The sequence below is a fragment of the Heterodontus francisci genome, chromosome 12 (genome assembly GCF_036365525.1).
Source record: "Heterodontus francisci isolate sHetFra1 chromosome 12, sHetFra1.hap1, whole genome shotgun sequence".
Classification (NCBI taxonomy): Eukaryota; Metazoa; Chordata; class Chondrichthyes; order Heterodontiformes; family Heterodontidae; genus Heterodontus; species Heterodontus francisci.
In genome coordinates, this window is record NC_090382.1 from 25757664 (window position 1) to 25783678 (window position 26015).

A 26015-nucleotide genomic window follows, 5' to 3' on the forward strand; every position below is an offset into this window, starting at 1 on the left:
TGGTTTAAAATGTGTCTACTTCAACGCCAGGAGCATCCGGAATAAGGTGGGTGAGCTTGCAGCATGAGTTGGTACCTGGGATCTCGATGTTGTGGCCATTTCAGAGACATGGGTAGAGCAGGGACAGGAATGGATGTTGCGGGTTCTGGGATTTAGATGTTTCACGAAGAACAGAGAAGATGGTAAAAGAGGGGGGGGGTGTGGCACTGTTAATCAAGGAAAGTATTACAGCGGCAGAAAGGACGTTTGAGGACTCGTCTACTGAGGTAGTCTGGGCCGAGGTTAGAAACAGGAGAGGAGAGGTCACCCTGTTGGGAGTTTTCTATAGACCTCCGAATAGTTCCAGAGATGTAGAGGAAAGGATAGCAAAGATGATTCTTGACAGGAGCGAGAGTAACAGAGTAGTGGTTATGGGGGACTTTAACTTTCCAAATATTGACTGGAAATACTATAGTTCGAGTACTTTAGATGGGTCTGTTTTTGTCCAGTGTGTGCAGGAGGGTTTTCTGACACAGTATGTAGACAGGCCAACCAGGGGCAATGCCACATTGGATTTGGTACTGGGTAATGAACCCGGCCAGGTGTTAGATTTAGATGTAGGTGAGCAGTTTGGTGATAGTGATCACAATTCGGTTAGGTTTACCTTAGCGATGGGCAGGGACAGGCATATACAGCAGGGCAAGAATTATAGCTGGGGGAAAGGAAATTAATGATGCGATTAGGCAAGATTTAGGATGCGTAGGATGGGGAAGGAAACTGCAGGGGATGGGCACAATCGAAATGTGGAGCTTATTCAAGGAGCAGCTACTGCGTGTCCTTGATAAGTATGTACCTGTCAGGCAGGGAGGAAGTTGTCGAGCGAGGGAGCCGAGGTTTGCTAAAGAACTTGAAGAGCTTGTCAAGAGGAAGAAGAAGGCTTATGTTAGGATGAGACGTGAAGGTTCAGTTAGGGCGCTTGAGAGTTACAAGCTAGCCAGGAAGGATCTAAAGGGAGAGATAAGAAGAGCAAGGAGAGGACACGAGAAGTCATTGGCGGATAGGATCAAAGAAAACCCTAAGGCTTTCTATAGGTATATCAGGAATAAAAGAATGACTAGAGATAGGTTAGGGCCAATCAAGGATAGTAGTGGGAAGTTGTGTGTGGAATCGGAGGAGATAGGGGAAGTGTTAAATGAATATTTTTCGTCAGTATTTACAGTGGAGAAAGAAAATGTTGTCGAGGAGAATACTGAGATACAGACTACTAGGCGAGATGGGATTGAGGTTCACAAGGAGGAGGTGATAGCAATTTTGGAAAGTGTGAAAATAGATAAGTCCCCTGGGCCAGATGGGATTTATCCTAGGATTCTCTGGGAAGCCAGGGAGGAGATTGCAGAGCCTTTGTCCTTGATTTTTATGTCGTCATTGTCAACAGGAATAGTGCCGGAAGACTGGAGGATAGCAAATGTTGTCCCCTTGTTCAAGAAGGGGAGTAGAGACAGCCCTGGTAATTATAGACCTGTGAGCCTTACTTCGGTTGTGGGTAAAATGTTGGAAAAGGTTATAAGAGATAGGATTTATACTGATCTTGAAAATAATAAGTTCATTAGTGATAGTCAGCACGGTTTTGTGAAGGGTAGGTCGTGCCTCACAAACCTTATTGAGTTTTTTGACAAGGTGACCAAACAGGTGGATGAGGGTAAAGCCGTGGATGTGGTCTACATGGATTTCAGTAAGGCGTTTGATAAAGTTCCCCACGGTAAGCTATTGCAGAAAATACAGAAGTATGGGATTGAAGGTGAATTAGTGCTTTGGATCAGAAATTGGCTAGCTGAAAGAAGACAGAGGGTGGTGGTTGATGGTAAATGTTCATCCTGGAGTATAGTTTCTAGTGGTGTACCGCAAGGATCTGTTTTGGGGCCACTGCTGTTTGTCATTTTTATAAATGACCTGGATGAGGGTGTAGAAGGGTGGGTTAGTAAAGTTGCGGATGACACGAAGGTCGGTGGAGTTGTGGATAGTGCCGAAGGATGTTGTAGGTTACAGAGGGACATAGATAGGCTGCAGAGCTGGGCTGAGAGATGGCAAATGGAGTTTAATGCGGAAAAGTGTGAGGTGATTCACTTCGGAAGGAGTAACAGGATTGCAGAATACTGGGCTAATGGGAAGATTCTTGGTAGTGTAGATGAGCAGAGAGATCTTGGTGTCCAGGTACATAAATCCCTGAAAGTTGCCACCCAGGTTAATAGAGCTGTTAAGAAGGCATATGGTGTGTTAGCTTTTATTAGTAGGGGGATCGAGTTTAGGAGCCACGAGGTCATGCTGCAGCTGTACAGAACTCTGGTGCGGCCGCACCTGGAGTATTGCGTGCAGTTCTGGTCACCGCATTATAGGATGTGGAAGCTTTGGAAAAGGTGCAGAGGAGATTTACTAGGATGTTGCCTGGTATGGAGGGAAGGTCTTACGAGGAAAGGCTGAGGGACTTGAGGTTGTTTTCGTTAGAGAGAAGAGGTGACTTAATAGAGACATATAAGATAATCAGAGGGTTGGACAGGGTGGATAGTGAGAGCCTTTTTCCTCAGATGGTGATGGCAAACACGAGGGGACTTAGCTTTAAGTTGAGGGGTGATAGATATAGGACAGATGTCAGAGGTAGTTTCTTTACACAGAGAGTAGCAGGGGCATGGAACGCCCTGCCTGCAACAGTAGTAGACTCGCCAACTTTAAGGGCATTTAAGTGGTCATTGGATAGACATATGGATGAAAATGGAATAGTGTAGGTCAGATGGTTTCACAGGTCGGTGCAACATCGAGGGCCGAAGGGCCTGTACTGCGCTGTAATGTTCTATGTTCTAACACTCCGCTTCAGTTGGGGAACCAATTGGCTAATGTGTGGTAAGAATACTTTAGCTGTTACAGGAGCTATTACTCCAATTAACCAGTCAGATGGTCCCATACGTCTCATGTAATAGCATTGCATTTTATTGGTCTGATACAGTAATGAGGACTATTTGAAGTGAAAGAACGTTGAAAGACAAATCTATCATTGATTTATATCAATGCAACAAAATAGCACATGCCTGTTAAAGGATCATATTTAATCAGTCATATTAAGAGGACATATAATTACTCTGTTGTTCCCACGTGGTCATGAATTAAGTTCATTGTAAAATATGCTTTCTCACTGACAAAATTGTTCTGTTCGCGGACGTTAATTAAATGAAGTGGCTTTTATGGCTGCTTTTGGCACATACTGTATGGGAACCTTTTTAACCCGAATGAATAGATACTCCCTCTAATATTCTTTCCTGAAAGACATATACCTGGACCTGTGTCTCCATTAATCAACCATATTGAATTGTTTGGTTTACCTTACCAGTTAAGTGCAGGCATGTGTTGAGATTATATCTATGGGAGACAAAGTGAGCACAAATGAAACCCACCAGAAACTGGTAGGCAGTGAGTGTCCTACTTTTGCCCTCGGTGTCCGTGCAGACATTTCAGGAACTGGGAATGTGATGGCTGCCATGCCAATAAGGAGAGCTAAACTCTGAGGTAGGAGGTTCAAAGATTGAGGGTGATGAGAAGTGAACAACAGCAACCTAAGATGTTAAAATTTACAAATGTCCATTGCTCTCACACTGAGGCCAGCTTTAACTCAGCAAAATCAGTGATTAGGACTTTACAGTAAACTTCCCGCTCCATTAACACTGATGGCCCGACTGCCTCTAATCAAATGCTCAATGCCCAGGAAAGTTAGTGTTGCACACAAATGAACAAACAGAAGGGAACATGGAACCATGATAGGGTTCCCCTTGTCCTCACCATCTACCCCACCAGCTGCCATATTCATTCTCCGCCATTTCTACCACTTCCAGTGAGATGCCACCATCAAACACATCTCCCCCTCCCCTCCCCTTTCAGCATTCCGAAGGGCCCATTCCTTCCGTGATACCCTGGTCCACTCATCAACCACCCTACACCATCTCCCTTTCCTGCGGCATCTTTCCATGCAAGCACAGGAAATACAATAGCTATTCTTTTACCCTCTCCCTTCTCACTGTTCAAGGTCCCAAACACTCCTACAGGTGAAACAGCAATTTGCTTGCACTTCTTTCAATTTAGTATACTGTATTCGTTGCTCACAATGTGGTCTCCTTTACACTGGGGAGATCAAATGCATTCAGGGTGACCGCTTTGTGGAATACCTCCATTCAGCCTGTAAATTTGACCCTGAGCTTCCAGTCACCTGTCAATTGAATTCTCCATCTTGCTCCCACTCTGACCTTTCTGATCTTGGCCTGCCGCAGTGTTCCAATGAAGCTCAATGTAAGCTCAAGGAACAGCACTTCATCTTCGACTGGACACTTTACAGCCTTCTGGATTTAACATTGAATTCAACAATTTTTGATCATCACCTCTGCCCCCATTTTGTTTCATTTTTCTTTGCTGTTTTTTTTTCTCTCGCTTGTTTCTCTCGTATTTCCAGTTTTTGCTTTCAGATGGAGGCTATTCAGGATCCTGCCATTCCCACCTCATCTAGACACATCTTTTGTTCCTTTACTTGTCCCATTCCCACTCCCTTTGGCTTCACCATGAAACCTTTTGTCATTAATTTCTCCTGCCCTCCACCCTATGACAGACCTTTCCTTTTGTTCTTATTCCCACCTTCTCCCCTTTCACTTGCTCAAAACCTGTTACATCTCTAAATTTTTTGATGAAAGGTCACAGACCTGAACTGTTAAGTTTGCTTCTTTGTCCAGACATGCTGTCTGACCTGCTGAGCATTTCCAGCTTTTTCTGTTTTTATTGTAGAGGAACCATGGGCTGGATTTTACCTTCTTGCCACATCATGGGTCCTGCCCATTTAGAAAACGAGTCATGCTCACAATATTGATACCATAGTGACAGTTGTTACGACCAGGTGAGAAAGGTGTCTAGGGGTCTTTTACTATCTTCACCTGGTCTTACTGTAACAGGGTTTAATTTTAAACACACTGTGTTTTGAGCTTCCCCTTGGTGAATCCTTGTTCACCACTTTCCAATTATAAGGCAAAGAAATGAGCACAAACAGGCCTTCTTAGGTTTAAAGAAGAAAAGTGAAATTTATTAAAACTTAAACTCTAATTTGGTTAACGCTTACGGATACATGCCATGTCCGACGCTAGCATGCGTGCGCGATACGCCCATGCAAATAGAGACAGAAAAGAGCAGAAGAAAAACTAAAGTAGAGAGGTTTGAGGCAATATCTGAAGAGTTTCTTGTTACTGTACTTCGAGCTCACGGTAGTCCTTGCTTGTAGGTAGTCTTGCTTTTCGTTGGAGACCAATATTCTTCTTAAACCTTGTTCACTGTAGGAGACCTTTTTTCTCTTAGTGTTCATGTGTCTTCAATGGTTTCCGAAGCTGGTGAGTGCGAGATGAGAGCAGACAGGAGAGAGATGTTCTCAGTCCAGAACCGAACATCTTTCTGAGTTTCAAACACTCTGTGGCAAGTTCAAATTCAAACAGCCAGTTAGTCATGTGACTAAACTGGTCTGACCAGGTCTTCTGTGTATTGGAGAAGCAGGGAAGGGTCCTTTATTCTAACACTGTCTGCTAGTATGCAAAAAGGTATTTCCGGCAAGGGGTCTGGCAATTCTTTGTGATAGGCCCTTTTTCCTTCCCAGCAACATTTTAAAGTTTTTAATCTTGATGTGGCAAAATAATGTGTGCCTCATTCTTGGCAGGTGGGGGCCTGCATGACACAGTCATAACCTTTCTTATCTCCCCCAATGTTATTGTTAGAATTAAATTCAGTGCTCCTACAAAACTTATCTTTCTTAATCTTTAAAAGCTGCGAGAATGTGGTCTTTTCCTCTACATCCCCAAGGCTCATTACATTGTCCACTAATCTGATTCTTCTTCAGGGTTTAAACCTGTGAAATTTCTGGCCCCTGTCACCCTTTCCCTTCCATTTACAACCTTCAGGCTGTTAAAACCCAATGCATGTTGTTACGCCAATGTGCTTTGTTGAATGATAATTTTCTTTAATACACTGATTGGAAAACTGAATTTATATTTTTTTTATAAGACACTTAAAAAAGAAAAGCTACAAGGATGACCTTGCTGGCAGCTTAAGATGGCCACCTAAATTGCAACACTGTAGCCTACATTGCAATGCTTGTGAGGAGGGAGATGAAATATCTGCTCATGCCCCAGAAAGATCCAAACCCAGGAAGTTTAAAGGAACTACCTGTTCTTTTTAGCAATACTGCTAACTGCTATGCTTGAATGGCTGAGTGACTGTCATATGAGAAGCCTTTCCCTATGTGGTTTTAAGCTTGTGCCTTTTTGCAGGAGAGAGAGGAGAAGCAACTGGACTCTGACACATGCAGACCCGAGTGGGGGTCCCTTTCTCTCCTTACCAGCTTGAAAGCTTTCAAATCCTGCCTGTTGACTGACCACCTTTGCATACTCCAGCTACAATCAGAAACCCTGTTGGAGGAAATCATTTCCATCGCTGTCTCCAAGGGACCCACTGAACCAGTCATCTAACTCTTTAAACTAAAACCCTCAGGACTACCTAGAAGCCAGCCGAATCACCAAATGCCACAGACTGTATATCCCTTTTTTCTATGGACTCTAACTCAAGCAATCTACCTTTCCCCACTCTGTAACCTATTTGTGTATGGGAAAACCTTTAGTATGTGCACATGAGTGAAAGTTGGCATGTTGTTTATTATTTTCATTAGTTCGGTTTAGGTACAATAAGGTTAACTGCTTTCTTTGTTAAACTCAAGAAAACCTGTCCAAATGGTTCTTGTCATGATCATAGCAAGTAAGTAATTGCACTTACTGGTTGGATGTCCTTTTGGCCAGCTACTGAGCAGAAGGCACCCCTACAATAAGTTAATATGGACCTGTCTTAGTCAGAAGGTCATGTTTCACGTTCCATTCCAGAGACCTGAGCACAAAGTCTAGGCTGATGCTCCAGTACAGTACTGAGGGAGGGCTGCACTGTCGGAGGGGCCGTCTTTGAATGAGCTGTTAAACCGAGGCCCTGTTCTGCCCTCTCAGGTTGACATAAAAGATCTCATGGCACTATTTCAAAGAAGAGCAAAAGAGATCCCCCTGGTGTCCTGGCTCATATTTACCCCTCAACCAACATCACTAACAACATTATCGAGGTATTATTACAATGCTGTTTGTGGGAACTTGCTGTGTGCGAATTAGCTATCGTATTTCCTGTCCTGTGACAGTGACTACACTACAAAAGTACTTCATTGGCTGTGAAGCATTTTGGGACATCCTGAGGTGGTGAAAGGCACAATAAAAATGCAATTCTTCCTTATATCACTTTGAACATGCACTCCACTGTATACCCCTCAAAATGCTGTTACGAAATCTTACGCAAGATCCCATCTGTTACACAGTAACAGGCATGTCACTAACCAAGAACACTGCCCTGGCATTGTTATGCTAAAATCCTTGGTGAAGTGGAGTAGAAAGAGGTGGTGGTCATTGGACAACACATTTGCATGCAGCTCCTTTGTGTTAACAAAATGCTAGACAGGCAAGACACAATGAAGTAGCTTCTCCCAGACAATAATTTTATATATTTGGGTGGTGGCTGTACCCGAGACACTACACATGTAGTGTCTCCCACCCACCCTCCTCCTCTAACCAAAAAAAAGGACTCTGGTGTGATGATAAGGTAATCTTTTTATTTAAGAAGTTCTGTCCGTTGGATTGCTAACCTAACAAGTTTTGACTTTTTCTTTTGGTTTTTAAGTAGATTTGTTGGGAATTTAGAATAGTGGGAATGGAAGTTAAGGCAGTTGTATGTTCCTCCTGCAGAATGTGGGAGGTAAGGGTCGCCAAGAGTGTCCCTGCTGACTGCATCTGCGGGAAGTGCACCCAACTCCAGCTCCTCGAGAACCGCGTTAGGGAACTGGAGCTGGAGCTGGATGAACTTCGGATCATTCGGGAGGCGGAGGGGGTTATTGAGAGGAGTTATGGGGAGGTAGTCACACCTCAGGTAAAAGAAGTAGGTAGATGGGATACCGTCAGGGGAAGGAGAGGGAACCAGCAGGCAGTGCAGGGATCCCCTGTGGCCGTTTCCCTCCACAACAGGTATACCGTTGAGGATACAGTTGCGGGGGACGACTTACCAGGGGTAAGCAATGGGGTACAGGTATCTGGCACAGAGTCTGTCCCTGTTGCTCAGAAGGGAAGGGGGAAGAGGAGCAGAGCATTAGTCATTGGGGACTCCATAGTTAGGGGAACAGATAGGAGGTTCTGTGGGAACGAGAGAGACTCACGGTTGGTGTGTTGCCTCCCAGGTGCCAGGGTTCGTGATGTCTCGGATCGTGTTTTTGGGATCCTTAGGGGGGAGGGGGAGCAGCTCCAAGTCGTGGTCCACATAGGCACCAACGACATAGGTAGGAAGAGAGATGGGGATTTAAGACAGAAATTCAGGGAGCTAGGGTGGAAGCTTAGAGCGAGAACAAACAGAGTTGTTATCTCTGGGTTGTTGCCCGTGCCACGTGATAGCGAAGCGAGGAATAGGGAGAGAGAGGAGTTGAACACGTGGCTGCAGGGATGGTGCAGGAGGGAGGGTTTTGGTTTCCTGGATAATTGGGGCTCTTTCTGGGGTAGGTGGGACCTCTACAAACAGGATGGTCTTCACCTGAACCAGAGGGGTACCAATATCCTGGGGGGGAGATTTGCTAGTGCTCTTCGGGGGGGGTTTAAACTAATTCAGCAGGGGAATGGGAACCTAAATTGTAGTGCCAGTGTACAGGATGTTGAGAGTAGTGAGGTCAGGGATAAGGTTACAAGGACGCAAGAGGGCACTGGCAAGCAAGAACCTGGTTTAAAGTGTGTCTACTTCAACGCCAGGAGCATCCGGAATAAGGTGGGTGAGCTTGCAGCATGGATTGGTACCTGGGATCTCGATGTCGTGGCCATTTCGGAGACATGGGTAGAGCAGGGGCAGGAATGGATGTTGCAGGTTCCGGGATTTAGATGTTTCAGTAAGAACAGAGAAGATGGTAAAAGAGGGGAGGGTGTGGCATTGTTAATCAAGGAGAGTATTACAGCGACAGAAAGGACATTTGAGGACTCGCCTAATGAGGTAATATGGGCCGAGGTTAGAAACAGGAGAGGTGAGGTCACCCTGTTGGGAGTCTTTTATAGACCTCCGAATAGTTCCAGAGATGTAGAGGGAAGGATAGCGAAGATGATTCTCGACAGGGGCGAGAGTAACAGGGTAGTTGTTATGGGGGACTTTAACTTTCCAAATATTGACTGGAAATACTATAGTTCGAGTACTTTAGATGGGTCAGTTTTTGTCCAGTGTGTGCAGGAGGGTTTTCTGACACAATATGTAGACAGGCCAACCAGGGGTGATGCCACATTGGATTTGGTACTGGGTAATGAACCCGGCCAGGTGTTAGATTTAGATGTAGGTGAGCAGTTTGGTGATAGTGATCACAATTCGGTTAGGTTTACCTTAGCGATGGGCAGGGACAGGTACATACCGCAGGGCAAGAATTATAGCTGGGGGAAAGGAAATTATGATGCGATTAGGCAAGATTTAGGATGCGTAGGATGGGGAAGGAAACTGCAGGGGATGGGAACAATCGAAATGTGGAGCTTATTCAAGGAGCAGCTACTGCGTGTCCTTGATAAGTATGTACCTGTCAGGCAGGGAGGAAGTTGTCGAGCGAGGGAGCCGTGGTTTACTAAAGAAGTTGAAGCGCTTGTCAAGAGGAAGAAGAAGGCTTATGTTAGGATGAGACGTGAAGGCTCAGTTAGGGCGCTTGAGAGTTACAAGCTAGCCAGGAAGGATCTAAAGGGAGAGCTAAGAAGAGCAAGGAGAGGACACGAGAAGTCATTGGCGGATAGGATCAGGGAAAACCCTAAGGCTTTCTATAGGTATATCAGGAATAAAAGAATGACTAGAGTTAGATTAGGGCCAATCAAGGATAGTAGTGGGAAGTTGTGTGTGGAATCAGAGGAGATAGGGGAAGCGTTAAATGAATATTTTGCGTCAGTATTTACAGTAGAGAAAGAAAATGTTGTCGAGGAGAATACTGAGATTCAGGCTACTAGGTTAGATGGGATTGAGGTTCACAAGGAGGAGGTGTTAGCAATTTTGGAAAGTGTGAAAATAGATAAGTCCCCTGGGCCAGATGGGATTTATCCTAGGATTCTCTGGGAAGCTAGGGAGGAGATTGCAGAGCCTTTGTCCTTGATCTTTATGTCGTCATTGTCGACAGGAATAGTGCCGGAAGACTGGAGGATAGCAAACGTTGTCCCCTTGTTCAAGAAGGGAGTAGAGACAGCCCTGGTAATTATAGACCTGTGAGCCTTACTTCAGTTGTGGGTAAAATGTTGGAAAAGGTTATAAGAGACAGGATTTATAATCATCTAGAAAAGAATAAGTTCATTAGCAATAGTCAGCACGGTTTTGTGAAGGGTAGGTCGTGCCTCACAAACCTTATTGAGTTTTTTGAGAAGGTGACCAAACAGGTGGATGAGGGTAAAGCAGTGGATGTCGTGTATATGGATTTCAGTAAGGCGTTTGATAAGGTTCCCCACGGTAGGCTATTGCAGAAAATACGGAAGTATGGGGTTGAAGGTGATTTAGAGATTTGGATCAGAAATTGGATAGCTGAAAGAAGACAGAGGGTGGTGGTTGATGGCAAATGTTCATCCTGGAGTTTAGTTACTAGTGGTGTACCGCAAGGATCTGTTTTGGGGCCACTGTTGTTTGTCATTTTTATAAATGACCTGGAAGAGGGTGTAGAAGGGTGGGTTAGTAAATTTGCAGATGACACTAAGGTCGGTGGAGTTGTGGATAGTGCCGAAGCATGTTGTAGGGTACAGAGGGACATAGATAGGCTGCAGAGCTGGGCTGAGAGATGGCAAATGGAGTTTAATGCGGAAAAGTGTGAGGTGATTCACTTTGGAAGGAGTAACAGGAATGCAGAGTACTGGGCTAATGGGAAGATTCTTGGTAGTGTAGATGAACAAGAGAGATCTTGGTGTCCAGGTACATAAATCCCTGAAGGTTGCTACCCAGGTTAATAGGGCTGTTAAGAAGGCATATGGTGTGTTAGCTTTTATTAGTAGGGGGATCGAGTTTCGGAGCCACGATGTCATGCTGCAGCTGTACAAAACTCTGGTGAGACCGCACCTGGAGTATTGCGTGCAGTTCTGGTCACCGCATTATAGGAAGGATGTGGAAGCTTTGGAAAGGGTGCAGAGGAGATTTACTAGGATGTTGCCTGGTATGGAGGGAAGGTCTTACGAGGAAAGGCTGAGGGACTTGAGGTTGTTTTCGTTGGAGAGAAGGAGGAGGAGAGGTGACTTAATAGAGACATATAAGATAATCAGAGGGTTAGATAGGGTGGATAGTGAGAGTCATTTTCCTCAGATGGTGATGGCAAACACGAGGGGACATAGCTTTACGTTGAGGGGTGATAGATATAGGACAGATGTCAGAGGTAGTTTCTTTACTCAGAGAGTTGTAGGGGCGTGGAACGCCCTGCCTGCAGCAGTAGTAAACTCGCCAACATTAGGGGCATTTAAGTGGTCATTGGATAGACATATGGATGAAAATGGAATTGTGTAGGTCAGATGGTTTCACAGGTCGGCACAACATCGAGGGCCGAAGAGCCTGTACTGCGCTGTAATATTCTAATTCTAATTCTAATTCTAATTCTAATTCTAATAACATATAGTTCACCGTGCATGCCAGATAGCAGTCACTGATTAGGGCTGCCAACTCATCACCTCCTACCTCCAACTGCTGCAGCTCCACACTCCAGCTACCAGTTTCCCAACATGTCCATGTTGGCAGTGCACGGCCAATGGGAAAGCAAATAAGACTCTTCATTACCTGATTGGATGATTTGTGACCATCAGTCAAGAAACCTTTCTCCCCACGTCCAATATTTTTATAATTAGTGTCATGCAGGCCCCCACCTGCCAAGAATGAGGCATATTAATTTCACCACATGGACATTAAATTTCAAATTGTTGTTGGGAAGAAGAGACGGCCTGTGACAAGAGTTGCCAGGCCCCTGGCTAGAAAGACATTTTTGCATATTAAAAGACAGTGTTGGAACAAAGGAGCTGTATCCTGTTCCAATACAATCCACAAACAGACATGGTCAGACTAGTTAGTCACATGACTAACCTACATGGCAGTCTGGGTTTTTTTTCTGAATTGTTGAGTTTTGAACAGAAAGCTGTTTGTTCATGAATTGAAAAGACCTCTCCTGGCTGGCTCGCTACAGCCTCTTCTGTCTGCTCCCATCTCTTTCTCACGGAACTCCAAAACCCACTGAAGACACTTGAACCCCAAGAGAGAAAAGTCTCCTACAGTGAACAAGGTTTAAGAAGAATACTTGGCCCCAATGAAAATCAAGGATTCCACAGTGAGCTTGAAGAACCGTAACAACTCTTCAGATATTGCCTCAAACCTTTCCACTTTATTTTTCTTCTGCTCTTTTCTGTCTCTATTTGCATGTGTGTATTGCTTTTGCATGCTAGCGTGGGTGTGTCATGCATCCATAGGTGTTAACTGAATTAGAGTTTAAGTTCAAGTTTAATAAAATTTAACTTTTCTTTTTTAACGCTAAGAAAACATGTTGTGCTGGTTTCTTTGCCTTATAATTGGAAAGTGGTGAACAAGGATTCACTAATGGGGAGTCAAAAACATGATGTGTTTAAAATTATGTGTTACAGTAAAACCAGGTGAAGGCTGAAAGGGAACCCTAGACCTGTTTCTCACCTGGTCATAACACTAGTAAACAACAGTCTTGAAAGATTTTTTTAAGTTTTAACTTTCAATGCTCCTGTGCTTTTTCTCCTATGTTACTAAAAGCATAGACACAGGTTAATAAGGCCATAAAAAAAACAAATAAAGCACTAGGGTTCATTTTTGAGAGGGACAGAATTGAAAAGCAGAGAATTTATTTTAAACTTGTATAAAACCTTGGTTAGACTACACAGAGTACTGTAAATAGTTCTGGTCTCCATATTATAAAAAGAACATAGAGGGCCTGGAGAAGGTGCACAAAAGATTTCCTAGAATTATACCTGAACTGAGAGGTTATATCTGTCAGGAGAGATTGAACAGGTTGGGGCACTCTTTAGAAAAGAGAAGACCAAGGAGTGATCTGATAGAGGGTTTGATAGGGTAGGTGTAGAGAAGATGTTTCCAAGAGTGAGGCCAAAACTAGGGGCCATAAATATAAGACATAAGATCGTCACTATTAAACCCAATAAGGAATTCAGGAGAAACTTCTTTACCATGAGAGTGGTTAGACTGTGTAACTTGCTACTGCAATTGAGGCAAAGAGCCCAGATGCATTTATGGGGAAGCTAGATAAGCAAATGAGGGATAACGGAATAGAAGGATATGTTGATAGGGTTAGATGAAGAAGGGTGGGAGAAGGCTCCTGTGGACCATAAACACTGGCATTGACTAGTTGGGCCGAATGGCCTGTTTCTGTGCTGTAAATATTTCATAATATTTAGTAATAGTCACAGCAGGATCCTGGAGATTAGTATTTAATTCATAGTGACTCCAGGGCAATTGTGGAGAGCTGGCACCTCAAATACTAATAGTAATCTGAAGCACCTTCTCACTAGTTAGCTTACACTCCCATCCACCTGCCCTATATTTCTGTGGATATCAAAGAAATCAAACATAATCATAGTTAGATCTAAATGCTGGAGAGGTATTAGGGCTAAGTCATTCAGAGGCCATGTCACTAAAGCTGAAAGGAAAAGTGACCTTTTCTCTTTCAGTTGCTGGTGGAGCTGCCTTGTTTTCCCACCATTTTCTGAAGTGCCTGGAAAATTACAGAGCTAGCAATGGAGAGTATTTTTTACCCAACGAGATGTTACGATCTGGTATGCACTGCCCGAAAGGATGGTGGAAGTGGATTTCATTGTAACCTTCAAAACCCATGTGGATACATACTTAAAAATGAAAAATTTGTAGGGCTATAGGGAAGAGGGGGAAAGTGGGACAAATTGAATAGCTCTTTTTCAAAGAGCTGACACAGGCCTGAAGGGCCTCCTGTTGTGCTGTAAGATTCTACGATTCTATGGAGACTTGTGATTCTGGTCTTTGTTAACTGACAGATGGGTGGGATAATCAGAAAATATCTGCCTGGGGCTGGATTGTGGGAAGGAAGCTTTCAGTGATTGTTTTCTTAGTGAGTTTAAATCAATTACTGTTGTTTTATTAATTGCAGCCTGACCTTGTACGCCTCTGCGTGTAAAGTATAATTCGTTGCTTTCTACCTTGCGTGCTTCCACCTCAAGGTTTACACCAAAAAACTTCCCCAAGCCGTGAAATTTTAATAAGCACTGTATCTGACAAAGAGAAACAGGGTAACACCTATAATCTTCTCTAATTCTCCTAGTTTCTAAATAGATCCGATAATTAAAGGGAGATTAGCCGCTCACTTTGAATTATGTTGTCTGTGGTTAATCCTACTTCCTAATACTAGTGTTGGGCAAATCAAAAGGTAGAAATCCCTCTTTGGTTAGCTTGTTATCAACATTTGTATACAGGGCTATAATTAGAGCGCCTAAATGATTTGATCCCATCAACTAACTCATTATTGAATTTTAAACTAGTTCCTCTTTTCAACCCATTAATTTAGCAATAATCCTTAGCCGTCAGCTTTGGTCCCTTGCACGAACGGATGGTGTTGTTGGAGGAGTTCACACAAGTTCTGAGTTAGAAGGGAGTTGTGCTGGACCTTTGCAAGGAGAGGAGTGGATTTTGAAGGCCTCTGAGCAGAAAACTTGCACTCAGTTATGGGGCGATAGCTGCAATTCCTCTTGGGCTGCAGTATCACAGAGAGATGGAGCTGAGAGGAGAAACTATGTGCAGAGGGAGGAGAAGGAGGGCTCTCAATAGAAGACTCTACCCTCCTCGGGCATTCAGAGAGCACTTGTCCTTTCTCCCTCAGCCAGGGGCAGTGTCTGAGGTGGCTGATTACTGAACTGTGCCACCTCATCAATCCAGACCTACAGTCACAGAGCAGGGTGAGGACAGAGTTGCCTGTTGGCATCAAGGTCATCATCACCCTCAATTTCAATGCTTCAGAATCCTTCTAGGCTGGAGCTGGTGACATCGCCAATATCTCTCAGTTTTCCCAACATCACTGCATCTGAGAGGTCACTGAGGGCATGTACACCAGGAGAGGGGACTTAATTGTTTTCTCTCTAAGCAGAGAGGAGTTGGAGAAGCAGGCACATGGTTTTGCCAGGGTGGTGGGCTTCCAAGTGTTGCAGGGAGCCATTGACTGCACACATGTGGCTCTGTGGGCACCATATCTCAGCAGAGATCTATACTGGAACTGGTTCTTTGCTGCTCCCTCCTGTTATGTGCCACTTTGTTCTGCAAGAGAGAGGAGAGAGTGTCAGTGAGTGTTTTGCAATGTGTTTGGGAGATGTGTCTGTGAGAGCTGAATAACTGGAAATATGAAGAAGCTGCGAGATGTGGGTGTAAGGCTTGCAGCAGTGGTAAATGTGTGAGGTTGAGGTGGAGTATGTGAATGTTAGGCCTGAGTCTCGTTTGTTAATGGGTGAGTGATGAGACTGTGGTAAGTTTAAAAGTGTGTGAGGTTGGGAGTGCGGTGGATAAGCGATGGTATTTGAGCATGCATTTACTGACCTTGATCACTTGTGAGGTCATTGAAATTTTTCTGGCACTGCAGCTCGGTCCTCAGGGCCAGACTCCTTGCACTGTCCATGGCTGATGTGACGGAAACCACACCTGCCAAAAATGAGACATATTAATTTTGTCATATGGAACATTATTTTTGAACTGTTACTGGACTTGAAATAACTTGTTTAAAAAGACACAACAGTGGCTGAAAACGTGGTTGCACATTTGCATTCTAAAATACAGTTGCCTGAAGAAGACAATGGGAGTGCCTCCCTGATTCAATTAGCCAGATGGATTTTGATCAAGAGACATTGAATGTATAAAAGCCAGCATTCGCAACTGCCACCCCCCACCCCCCACACCCCGCTGTCCCCCCTCCCCCACTAAGAGTGTCTGGTAAACTTGGGGGAAATCCACAAACCTCACAGAAGAGGTGGTTCCGAATAAGGAGATAGTCACATGACTAACCTGCTGGCCAACTTGGAGTTAATTGGATTGTGACACACAGAAAAGAAGAGATGGCAATTTGACGACCAAAGACAAGGAAGGTCTCTCCCTGTTTCTTTCTCTCTCACGCAGATTTCCAGGGACCCACGGAAGTAACTCAAGCCTCAAGCCTCAAGACAGATGACCATTGAAACAAGTTTGACAGTGTGCACTGGGCCCCAACGAGAACTGCAAGACTTAACCTCAATCAAAAACTTTACATCAAACCCAAAGCCAGTAACTGAACTCCATCTATTGCTTCAATCCTTTTCTCCTTCATTTCTTTCTCCTTCTCTGTCTTTATTTGCAAGTGTGTTTATCGCGTATGCATGCTAGCGTGGTTATGTTGCGTGTATTTTGTAGTTTTAACTGAATTAGAGTTTTAAGGTTAATAAACTTACACCTTTCTTGTTTAAATCCAAGAAAACCTGTCTGGTTGATTTTGTTGCCATTACAATTAGAGAGCAGAGAGCAAGGACTCACTGAGAGGGAAGCTAAAACACTGTGTTTTAAAAATTAAACCATGTTACGGCCAAACCAGGAAAAGGCTGAGAGGGAACCCCTAGACCGCTCTCTCATGTGGTCATAACAGAAATTTAGGGGCTAGTGTCCCGGATTGAAAGAAAGAGAGGAGAGAGAGAAAGAAAGAAACATCCAGAAGGAATGTGAGGAAAGAGAGCTGAGGCGGCTTGAGTTAACTAGAGGCTGACAGAGTTACCTCAGTGAAAGCATGGAAGATACAAGTGCGGGGCCATGTACAGAATTATTAAAATTTTCCCAATTGATTCCAAAATTCAATGAGGAAGACGTGGAAGCAGTTTTTGTATCTCTTGAAAAATATGCAAGGCAGTTAAAGTGGCCGGCTGAGACTTGGACTCTTCTGTTGCAAAGTAAATTAACAGGAAAAGCCCATGAGGTGTATTCCCTGTTGCCAGATGAGAGTTCATCAAATCATGAACTGACAAAAAGTGCTATCCTCGGGGCATACGAGCTAGTACTGGAAGCCTACCGCCAAAACTTTTGAACCCTCAAGAAGAAAGCTGATCAAACCTACCTGGAGTTTGAGAGAAGTAAGGAGCTAGCTTTTGACCAGTGGGTGAGGGCTCTTAATGTCCAGCCCAGCTATGAAAACCCCAGAGGGGTAATTTTGCTGGAGGAATCTAAAAACTCTCTCTCAATCTCCATAAAGACTCATGTAGAGGAACAAAAAGTTAGAGCAAGGCAAGCCACAGTTCTGGCTGATGAGTTTGTTCTAATATACAAGTCAGTTCCCCAGGGGAAAACTGTTCCTAGTCACCCCCACAAATCCAAAAACAACAAAGGGTGGGAAGGTGATAGCCAAAGCAGTCCTGGGAGAGAGAGAAAAGCAGGAGACACAGGAGGCCCTCCTCCAGCCAAAAAGGAAGGTGCTGTAAGTAGGAGTGAGACACAGAGACCTGTGTGGTTTCATTGTAATAAGGCAGGTCATCTAAGAGCTGACTGCTGGAAACTATGGGTAAAGCCAGTTAATCAGAGCACACCCGCTCAGTGAAGGAGAGACAACTCTGATAGAAAGCACAGCAGAACAAGGTGTGGCTTTAACTGCAGCAGTAGTAAAGCCCAGAAAACATACTGCTCTGGGTGCAAGAAAATTTAATAGGTTCCCTGAAGGTTATCAGGATTTTGTGTCTGAAGGGAGAGTAACCCCATACCACTCGAGTGGGGCAAGTAAACCCATGGTAATCCTCAGGGACACAGGGGCCACTAGATCCCTTTTACTGGGAAAAGGCCTGACCTTTCTCCCAGAGAGTGCAGTAAACACCAGAATGGTGGTGAATGGTTTTGGAGGGCAGTGTATGTCTGTACCTTTACGCCGGGTGCACTTGGAGTGCGACCTAGTTTTGGGACCGATGACTGGAGGGATTGTCCCTAGTTTGCCTGTGGACGGGGATGACCTGCTCCTAGGTAATGATCTGGCAGTGATGAAGGTGGTAGCTTCCCAGTAGTGAAAGAGAGACTTCAGGACATCAGAGAGACAGGGCAGTGGCAGGAGACAGTCCCCTGCAGTGCCCCTGAATGTGTAGTGAATCAGGCCATAATCAAACCAGCTCCCCCAGAGGAGACTGCATTGGCACTGCAGGCAGATAACCATGAGTTCTGTCTGTCCAAGACTTTTTTTTGGAAAGTTAGAGGACCCAGGGAATGAATTAAATGAATCTTCCCCAGCTGAGGCTCAGCGAGCTGACCCAGTACTGAAAGAGTTAGGACAGGCTGCCCAATCTGAAATGAAGCAGACGGAGTCCCTGACTGCTAGTATTTAAAGAATGAAGTACTGATGAGGAAGTGGAGTTCTCCTCACAGACCTGTGGGCAAAGAGTGGACAGTGGTTCACCAGTTACTATTCTTTAAATACTAGCAGTCAGGGACTCCGTCTGCTTCATTTCAGATTGGGCAGCCTGTCCTAACTCTTTCAGTACTGGGTCATCTCGCTGAGCCTCAGCTGGGGAAGATTCATTTAATTCATTCCCTGGGTCCTCTAACTTTCCAAAAAAAAGTCTCGGACAGACAGAACTCATGGTACCGGAGTGAAATATTAAGAATGGCCCATGACATTACAATGGCTGTACATTGCGAAGGAAACCCGACCCAAGTCTGAATCCTGGACCCGGAAGCCCGACCAGACCCAACCCGAACCCGACACATGACGTCGGATTCCATTGGGGTCAGGTCGGGTAACAGGCCTTTACCCATTTACTGATGTAAAGGTCTGCCACTCGACCTGACCCCAACGGGTCCCAACGACATGTGTCGGGTTCTGGTCGGGTGGGGTCAGACTTCCGGATCTGGAATTCGGGCTGGCGTCGGGTTTCCTTTGCACGCCTCTACATGTTGGTATACAAAAAACCAAAGCCCACATAAGACAGCAGTTTGACTGGCCAAAACTCAACAAAGATGTGGTGGAGAACTGCAGGAGTTGCCACATGTGCCAGGTTGAGAGGAAACCCCAACCTACAGTGAAACCCGCACTCCTAAATCCTGTATCAGCGTTTGGCGGACCCTCCAGCAGAGCTGGTGAACTGTAAGGGACCCCTGCCAAGAATAATAGGGACAGACAGGCGTAGGACTAGCAAAATGTTAGAGAGGAAAGGGGAAAAAGGGACAAAGAGGAAAGGTTAAAGGAGATCTGAGAGGATTCCCAAACGGAAGCCCCTACTGTTCAGCCAGTCAACCCCGAAATGTTGGAAATCTTAGACTCCACAACCTCCTATGTAAATGAAGACACTAGAAGCACCCCACCAGAGTTGCTCACAGCATTTACAGAAACCTGCAAGGACAAGGAAAGTCCTCAAGAGAGCAAAGAAACTGTGAGGGTGGTGTCTCACCTCATCGAAGTGCCGCAGGGGAGTGCAGTAGAATTTGGACAAATACCTGCAATCAAGAATGTCCCAGAGGACAAAGGGAAGATTAGAAAATAAGTCTCCCCCACGGTCAGGAGAAAAGGAAACCAACCATACCATAAAGCAAAAAGCCTTAGCATGATTCATCAAAGCACTGAAAGAGAGGTCAGAGTGGATCCGCCCACTGCTGACTCTCATGAGCAGAACTCCAAACCAGTGCTAACTAAATCTAACCCTCCCCCTGCAGACCTTAAGAGGAACATAGGCATCCTCGGCAGTCATGGGAATGTGCAAACTGCAAACCTTCCCAAAAATTACATGTTTATTGGGATGCCCATTCCCAAAGTATTTCAGGCTGATAGTGAAGAAACTTTAAACACCTTTGGGCAACACATAACTATCTCAGACCCACCTTGAAGGAAAAGGGGCAGTTTAAAGCAGCACTGCTACAAAGGAAAGATCAGCCAGTGCTGCTACCCTTGACTGCTCCCCAATATTCATTGTTGGAAGCAATGCATATATAGATGTTGGCTGATCACAGGATCGGCCTCAGTTGTGATATGTCCCATTGGTGGAATGGCCAGTTGGATTTGGAAACCTTGGGGATTGTCAGAGGAAGGGAAAGCTGAGGGTCATAGGGAATCTCACCATCTGGAGCCCTGGGATGAAAGTGAGTTAAAAGTTGGAGATCGGCAACAAATCTTAATTTTAACACAGGAACAAGAGACAGTGCACCGGTTTAGCACCTTAGTTTGAACAAGAGAGGGAAAAAAAAACTCAGAGGAGCAGTGACAGTTGTTGCATCAAAGAAATAAAGATGGGCAAGGATAGTTTTGACAGAGAGAGAGAGAAAGTTCAAAGCAATTGACTTTAAAAAAAACTCACTGGAGTTTTAGAAAACAAATATAATATAGATTATTGACATTTAGAAAATTTTCAGAATCTTATGCAACATTAAACTAAAGAAGGAAGATGTTATGTGAAAAAGCATTTTGCTGCTTATTACACAGTCTAATCTGGCATATGCGTGCTTCTTCCATTGTGTGGTAGCTCAGAAATATCCATAATTACATAATTACCACTGTAGCTATAGGGAAAGAAAGGATTCTAACAGGATGAAATTGTGGGCAGGTAATTTGGTCCTATTTGGAACTAATATTTATACTGAAGGCAGATTGCACAATATGAGAGTGTGTGACTCTGCTCTTTTATTACTGTGTAAAAAAATACAAGGCCCTGTAGCATATGAAACTGGATCTTTCTTTAATTGTCATTAGTGCTAAAGACTTTGGAGAATTGCCCTGAAATTATCATTCTTTAGCAGCGTAATTTGTGAGATTCATTTTCAAGGTGTTGTTGTTGAGGTAGTTATGTTTTTGAAGAATTTGTTTTTAACTTTGAATCTAGCTTCTGTATGGTTGTCTCCCATTAACCTCTTCAGTAGCTGCCTCAGGCAGAACAAGATAAAAAAAGGTTAACAATTCTATAGCACTTTTCACAACCTCTGGCCATCCCAAACACTTTACAGCCAATTAAGTGCTTTTTTGAATTGTGATCACTGCTGTAATGCAGGGAAGGCAGCAGCTAATTTGTGCAGATCTCACAAAAAAGCAACGTGATAATGACCAGATAATCTGTTTTCGTGATATTGATTGAGGCATAAATGTTGGCCAGGACACCAGAGAGAACTGTTTCGAAATTGTATACGGGATCTTTTACATTCACCTAAGAGGGACGACGGGGCCTCGGTTTAACATCTCATTCAAAAGATTGCAGCTCCCTCAGTAGTAACATAGTAAAAGATGACATAGGAGCTCATCAAATAAAATTTGACACAAAGCCACATAAGGAACTATTAGGAAAGGCTTGGTCAGAGTTAGGTTTTAAGGAGTGTCTTAAAGGAAGAAAGAGGTACAGAGGCGGAGATGGTTAAGGAGAGAATCCCAGAATTTCAGGTTTAGACAGTTGAAGGTATGGCCGCCAATGGTGGGGTGAAGGAAATTGGGGATGTGCAAAAGGCCAGAATTGAAGGAGCACAGAGTTCTCGGAGGATTATAGGGCTGGAAAAGGTTGCAGAGGTAGCAAGAGGCGAGGCCATAGAGGGATTTCAAAACAAAGTTGAGAATTGTAAAATAGAGATGCTCCTGGAATGGGAGCAAAAATAGGTCAGAAAATGTAGGAGTGATGGGTGAATGAGACTTGGTGCAAGTTAGGATATGGCTAGCCATTTTGGATGAGTTCAAGTTTATGAAGGGTGCAGGATGGGAAACTGGCCAGGAGAGCATTGGAATTGTCATATTAAAACTGGGGCATACTGCAAAATAATCTAATTTGGTTGTTCAAATATGCAAACAAAAATCAAATATATATAAGATAAAAAGAACTCAAAATATTAAAGATGTTTTATTCATATCAATCTACTAATTTCTCTCTCATTTATTTAAAGAACACCAGTGTCTGAACTCCTAAAAGTTATTCATTGGTTGCAAAGCACTTAGAGGCATCTTGCAACAATAGGATGTTATAAGGCACTAAAGAAATTCAGTTTGTCTGTTTTATCTATCGTTCTATATATTTCCAAATTTCTACATTTCTATTTATATCTCTATGTATATATATTATTCTCTGTATATTTTCTCTTTATCTATTTATCTCCATTTCTGCCTCTATTTCTCACTTCTCTTATGTTTTCTCATTTAATTTCCATATCTATCTTTCTCCCTCTGTTTACCTATGTACCACTGTTTTATTGTCCCTTCAATCATTCAGGTCATGAATCAAAAACCCATTGTACCCTCAACCAAGCATCACCCAGTAATTCATCCAATCAGATCCAAGAGACTCTTTGTCTTTTGACCAATCAGATCCCTGAACAATATTTGTACCGCCATTACTGATTAGATCAGTCATTAAAAAAAAAGCCAATCAAATTCTGCCAAGATCTCCCTGAGGCAAATGGCTGTCAAGTTAGTTCCTTATTCACCCAACTAGAGACCCTAAAAATAAAATAATAACCACCGCCCTCCCCCCCAAATTAAAACGGTCAGAAAAGAAATATCACAGACATATTTATAAATTTGGCTCCAATAATTTCTCTCCCTTCCCTCAAATGGTCTAGCACATCACACTTAAAGACAGATGATCAGTCATGATCTAGTTGAATGGCGGAGCAGGCTCAAGGGGCCGAATGGCCTACTCCTGCTCTTATTTCCTATGCTCTTGTGAAAGGCATTTCTCCTCTGCAATCCCACCTGAAATCACAGTGGAGAATGTTGGATAATCTGAATCGTGAGGCCTAATTGTGAGTCATTGCATGCCCAGGATTCCCCTTTCATTGTCTCCCCTGGAACAACATGTTCCTGTTATTTTCCCATCTCCCACATATGGTGGGGACAGAGAGCCTGGTGTGCAGACAACTTTCCCTGATCTTTGCTATATTCGCTGCCACATTTGCCTAATGGTGGTAAAAGTCACAGGAAGTGTCAGTAAGAACCAAAAGTGAGGCGAAAGGCCCTTTAGGGACCTCCTTTCCATAGAATTATAGAACCATAGAAAAGGTATGGCACAGAAAGAGGCCATTCAGCCCATCATGTCTGTGCCAGCTAAAAAAATAGCCGCCCAATCTAATCCCACCTTCCAGCACCTGGTCTGTAGCCTTGCAGGTTACAGCGTTTCAGGTGCATGTCCAGGCACCTTTTAAATGAGTTGAGGATTTCTGCCTCCACCATTGATCCGGGCAGTGAATTTCAGACACCTACCACCCTGTGGGTGAAAAAGTTTTTCCTCATGTCCATTCTAATCCTTCTACCAATCACCTTAAATCTGTGCCCCCTGGTAATTGACCTCTCTGCTAAGGGAAACAGGACCTTCCTGTCTACGCTATCTAGGCCCCTCGTAATTTTGTACACCTCAATTAGGGCACCCCTCAGCCTCCTCTGTTCTAAGGAACACATCCCTAGCCTATCCATTCTTTCCTCATAGCTGCAATTTTCAAACTCGGGCGACATTGTTGTAAATATCCTCTGTACTCTCTCCAGAGCAATTATGTCCTTCCTGTAATGTGGTGACCAGAACTGTGCGCAATATTCCAGCCGTGGCCCAACCAGCACTTTATACAGTTCCAGCATTACATCCCTGCTTTTGTATTCTATACCTCGGCCAATAAAGGAAAGCATTCCATAAGTTTTCTTCACCACTTTATCTACCTGTCCTGACACCTTCAGGGACCTGTGGACATGCACTCCAAGGTCTCTCACTTCTTCTACCCCTCCCATTTATTGTGTATTCCCTTGCTTTGTTTGCCCTCCTCAAATGCATTCCCTCACACTTCTCCGAATTGAATTCCATTTGCCACTTTTCCGCCCACTCAACCAAACCATTGATATCATTCTGGAGTCTACAGTTATCCTCTTCACTATCAACTACGCGACCAATTTTTGTGTCATCTGCAATAGCCTAATCATTCCTCCCACATTTAAGTTCAAATCATTAATATATACCACAAACAGCAAGGGACCCAACACTGAGCCCAGTGGAACGCCACTGGAAACCGCTTTCCATTTGCAAAAGCATCCGTCGACCATCGCCCAATTTTGGATCCACCTTACCACATTCCTCTGTATCCCACAGACTTTTACTTTTCTGACCAGTCTGTGATGTGGAACCTTGTCAAATGCCTTACTAAAATCCATGTAGATAACATCCACTGCACTACCCTTATCAATCCTCCTTGTTACTTCCTCATAAAAGTCAATTAAGTTACACAACCTTCCCTCCAGATGGCCCAAAGATTTCTCTACCTGATGCCTCAGGCTCAGTCTTGGTCCAGGTCTTCAGCAGGACACCTTGTTCTAATATTCATGGTGCTTCCAGGTTCCTTTAAAACCCTGCTGAAATTCCTGGCTGGCAAGTTGCCTTCTTCTTGACGTTGGGAATACAGCTAATAACCCAACCACCGTGCATGTCTCGTGAGTCCCAAATCCTGAAAAATGGGTCGCAACCAAGGTCGGACATGGAGGGTCAGATGGATTTTGGAAGCACTGCCACACTAAAAGTCCACCCCAAAGAGGAAATCCAAGCCTTGAGGCTCTGAACATCCTACAGAATCCAATCATTTCCTCATCTCCTCTCCATGGTCCAACCCTGTCAGCTGACCCCTGCTGACCCACTGTGTTGCCATGGCTCCAATGTTCGTGCAAAGGAGTGCGCTTCTTTCTTCATATAATGGGCTTGTGCTCCTCCTAAAGCATGGCCTCTCCCTTCTCATTCTCTTTGCTTTCAGTGCAATCAAACTGTTGGACAGGGAATGACACAGAAGTGGGGGCAGCTGAAAGAGAACTACATTTAGGTTACAAAATGAAAACAGGCCATTCGGCGCAACCAGTCCACGTTGATGTTTATTCATCGCATAAGCAAATAGTTCTAATCACATTTACCCACCCTGTTCCCATATCCCTTCAACCCCCTTTTCTTCATCAGCCAATCCAATCTAACCTTGAATGTTGACATAAATTCTGTGTCAACCACTGAACCCGCAGGAAAATTCCACAGCCTCACAATTTTGTCTGTGAAGAAGCTTCTACTGCCCTCTGTTCTAAATCTCTTACATTTAATCTTATATTTATGGCCCCTCGTTCTGAACCCCTCAACTACTGGAAACAGTCTGCTTCCATTCACCCTGTCCACCTGTTTATGATTTTAAATACTTCTATCACAGTCACTATTAGAAGTGTTTTGACAGCAGTCGTGTTAAGCAGAAGGGACCGTGATAATAGACGGACCACAGCAAGCTTTCATCCTGACATCCCAAGGAAAGAAAAGTAATAAAATAGGTTGATAGATTTTGTTAAGTAAGGGTATTGAGGGATATGTAACTAGTAGATAAAAAACTAGTAGATAGAACAAAGATACAGATCAGCCATGATCTAATCGAATGGTGGAACAGATAACAAATTTTTCAAGTCCTTCATACTATTTGAGTTTCTTTGCACCAGGCAAAGTCCCAGTGAATCTGCATTAAAATGGAAGTGCAGGAGAAAGTTGGAAGGAGAAGGAAAAAGAGGGAAAAAATGAAAGGAAGGAAGAAGTTCTGATGAAAGATCGTTGGCTGTTAACTCTGTTTCTCTCTCCACAGATGCTGCCTGACCTGCTGAGTGTTTCCAACTATTTCTGTTTTTATATTAGAAAGAATTACAGAATGAGAATAGCAGAGACAGATGAAAGGAGCATTTTTAACATTTTTTTTCATAATAAACATATGAAAAACAAGTTTCTTTTTATAAAGAATGAAATAAAATGAAACCTTTGTGATAGCATGTTGTATCTTTGTTCAAATTGCATGCCATGTCCTTCATTCTTCTGACTAGAGAGGCTATGGGTAACAAACCTGTATTTTTATCAGGGCAGGTATCATTGCCAGAAATTGTTGGCTATTAGTAGGAGTGGAGATGTTTGTCCGTTCATATGACTGGAGCGCAAAGAGAGAGA